This window comes from Loxodonta africana, chromosome 4, assembly GCF_030014295.1.
Source record: "Loxodonta africana isolate mLoxAfr1 chromosome 4, mLoxAfr1.hap2, whole genome shotgun sequence".
Lineage (NCBI taxonomy): Eukaryota > Metazoa > Chordata > Mammalia > Proboscidea > Elephantidae > Loxodonta > Loxodonta africana.
Window position 1 is genome coordinate 104,572,461 of NC_087345.1, and position 4,008 is coordinate 104,576,468.

At 44.3% G+C, this 4,008-nt stretch overlaps 1 pseudogene; it reads left to right on the top strand.

The window, feature by feature from the left end:
* Positions 1-579: 579 nt before the first annotated feature.
* LOC100667751 (POU domain, class 5, transcription factor 1-like) lies at positions 580-1,702 on the top strand (annotated as a pseudogene).
* Positions 1,703-4,008: the final 2,306 nt, after the last annotated feature.

Consider the following 4,008-nt stretch of genomic DNA (forward strand, 5'->3'; position numbering starts at 1 on the left):
TTTAGCCTAAGGTAGGTTTCCTCTAAATGGACCATGCTCCTCACATGATGAACTCAATCACTTGCTGTAATTCTTTGTTCGTATGTCCCCTACCCACTGCTGCTAGTCCTAGTGTGCTTCATCATCTCTCATTAGAATCCTCTCACTCCACTCATACCTTTGTGACTAGTGTCTTCATTCAATTTTCATCAATCACACTTTTAAGGGAGTCAAATATTTCTTCCAGGACCCTCAATGATAGAATTCAGCCCTTCCCTACCCTACTTCACCATTAAAACCCTCGCAGCTGCCACTAAAGTCCCTGCCTTTACCAGATCATCCTTCGCCAAGTGTTTTGCTCCATCACTGAACTTTGCAATAACTCAGAGTGGGAGTATCCCCATTAGGATGCCCAGCAGGCAAGATTATACAAGAGAAGGTCTCTTCCTGCTAAAGGGATTTTAAGGTCAGAGAGACTTTGTTTAGATGTATCCTATCCACATCCCTCACCCCAAAGACATTTATTACCCAAAGATGGACTATTAAAATTTTAGATTTTGGCTTTCACCAGGATCCCAGCTTGGGGCACCTTTCTTCACCATGGCAGGACACCTGGCTGCCAACTTTGCCTCCTTGCCCCCACAGGGCAGTGGAGGTGAAGGGCCAGTGAGGCAGGGGCCAGAGCCAAGCTGGGCTGACCCTCACACCTGGCTGAGCTTTCAGGGCACCCCACGTGGGCCAGGAATCAGGCCAGGGATTGAACTGGGCCCTGAGGTGTGGGGCATTCCCCCATGCCCTCTGCTGTAGGAGTTCTGTGGAGGCATGTTATACTGTGGATCTCGGTTTGGTGTGCGGGTGATTCCCTAAGGCTACCCAGAGACCCCTCAACCTGAGGGTGGGGGGTTGGGTTTGAGAGCAAGTCCAAGAGGGTCTCCCCTGAGCCCCAGGCTGCCCCCCACCCCCGGTGCCATGTAGCTGAAGGAGAAGACCAATGACAACCTTGAGGAGTCCCAGGACATCAAAACTCAACAAAAAGACCTCGAGCAATTTGTTAAACTCTTAAAGCAAAAGAGAATGATTCTGGGGTATACCCCTGCCAATGTGGGGCTCATTCTGGGGGTTCATTTTGGGAAGACTTTCAGCCAAACAACCATCTGCCATTTTCAGTCTCTGCAGCTCAGTTTCAAGAACATGTGTAAACTTCAGCCCCTGCTACAGAAATGGGTGAAGGAGACTGACAACAACAAAAACCTATAAGAGATATGCAAAATGGAGACCTTCCTGCAGCAGGCCTGAAAGAGAAAGCTGAGGATCATTGAGAACCTAGTGAGAGGCAGCTGGGAGAGCCTGTTCCTGCAGTGCCCAAAACCCTCCCACTGCTGCAGATCAGCCACATCGCCCAGCAGCTCAGGCTCGAGAGAAGGACATGGTGTGATTGTGGTTCTGTAACTGGCGCCAGAAGGGCAAACGATCAAGTGGTGACGACTCCCAACTAGAGGATTTTGAGGCTGCTGAGTCTCCTTTCCCAGGCGGACTAGTGTCTTTTCCTTTGGCACCAGGGCTCCATTTTGTTACCCCAGGCTTTTGGGGCCCTCACTTTACTTGTCTGTACTCCTCCATCCCTTTCTTTGATGAGAAAGCCTTCACCTTTGCCCAGGTCACCCCTCTGGCCTCTCCCATGCATTCAAACTGAGGTGCCTGTCCTTCCCAGGAATGGTAGACAGAGGAAAGGGAAGAAGCTGAGGAAATAGAACCCTAGAGTTTGTACCAAGGCTTTTGGGGTTAAGTTCTCCATTCACTAAGGAAGAAAAGAATTGGGAACACAAACAGTGGGGGCAGGAGATTTGGGGGGTAACTGATTGGAGGGAAGGTGAAGTTCAATGATGCTCTTGATTTTAATCCCCTCATCACTCATCACTTTGTTCTTAAACAAAGAGACCTGGGACATAGTAGGAAAAATATATATATATATACCAAAAAACCAACTGCCACTGAGTCGATTCCGACTCGTAGCAACCCTATAGGACAGAGTAGAACTGCCCAATAGAGTTTCCAAGGAGCTCCTGGCAGATTCAAACTGCTGACCTCTTGATTAGCAGCCTTAGCACTTAACCACTACTCCACCAGGGTTTCTATATATGTATATAGAAATAGAGATCTTTGCCTAAGTAAGAAGTATATTTCTATTTTCTTCTTCATATTAAGCATTCCTTTGTGTAAAGTCTACCACCCATCTGTCAGTTTGTTGAATTGTAGTAGCTCGCTGTGATGCTGGAAGCTATGCACTAGTATTTTAAATACCAGCAGTGTTGCCCATGGTGGACAGGTTTCAGTGGTGCTTCCAGGCTAAGACAGACTAGGAAAAAGGACCTGGCAGTGTACTTCTGAAAAAATTAGCCAGTGAAAACCTTATGAATAGTAGCAGAACATTGATGTAGTGCCAGAAAATGAGCCAAAGTACGATCTTGAGTATAACCCACCTGAATTTAGAGACCATCTCAAGAATAAATTTGACACTTTGCACTCGAATGACTGAAGACCAGAGGAGTTGTGGAATGACATCAAGGACATTATATGTGAAGAAAGCAATAGGTCATTAAAAAGACAGGAAAGAAAGAAAAGACCAGAATGGAGGTCAAATAGACTCAGAAAGTTGCTCTTGAAAGTAGAGTAGCCAAAGCAAAAGGAAGAAATAATGAAATAAAAGAACTGAACAGAATACTTCAAAGGGTAGCTCAAGGAGACAAAGCATTACAATGAAATGCACAAAGACCTGGAGATAAAAAACCAAAGGGGAAGAACATGCTCGACATTTTTCTAACTGAAAGAACTAAGAAAAAATCCAAGCTTCAAGTTGCAATATAGAAGGATTCTACAGCGAAAATATTAAACAACAGGAAGCATTAAAAGCATCAAAAGAAGATGGAAGGAATACACAGAGTCACCAAAAAGAATTGGTCGATGTTCAACCATTTCAGGAGAGAACATATGATCAGGAGCCAATGGTACTGCAGGAAAAGGTCCAAGCTGCACTGAAGGCATTGGCAAAAAACAAGGCTTCAGGAATTGACAGAATACCAATTGAGATGGTTCAACAAATGGATTCAGCTCTGGAAATGCTCACTGGTCTAAGCCAAGAAATTTGGAAGAAAGCTAACTGGCCAATCGATTGGAAGATATCCATATTTATACCCATTCCAAAGAAAAGTGATGCAAATGAAAGAAGAAATTATTGAGCAATGTCATTAATATCACACGCAAGTAAAATTTGGCTCAAGACAACTCAAAAGCGTTTGCAGGAGTACATCGACAGGAACTGCCAGAAACTCAAGCCGAATTCAGAACAGGATGTGGAACAAGAGATATCATCGCCAATGTCAGATGGATCATGGCTGAAAACGGAAAATACCAGAGAGATGTTTACCTGTGTTTTATTGACTATGCAAAGGCATTTGACTGTGTGGGTCATAACAAATTACAGAAACATTGTGAAGAATCGGAGTGCCAAAACACTTAATTGTGCTCATGAGGAACCTGTACATAGATAGACCAAGAGGCAGTCAAACAGAACAACGAGATAATGAGTGTTTTAAAATCAGGACAGGCATGGGTCAGGGTTGTATCCTTTCATCATACTTATTCAATCTGTATGCTGAGCAAATAATCTGAGAAGCTGGACTATTTAAAGAAGAACGGGGCATCAGGATTGGAGAAAGACTTATTAACAACCTGTGATATGCAGATGGCACAACTTTGCTTGCTGAAAGGTAAAAATACTTGAAGCACTTACTAAAAAAAAAAAAACAAACCCAAACCCATTGCCATTGAGCCGATTCCGACTCATAGCTATCCCATAGGACAGAATAGAATTGCCCCACAGGGTTTCCAAGGAGTGCCTGGTAGATTCAAACTGCTGACCTTTTGATTAGCAGATGTAGCTCTTAACCACTACGCCCCCAGGGTTTCCAAAGCACTTACTGGTGAAGATCAAAAACCACAGCCTTCCCTATGGATTACACCTCAACATGA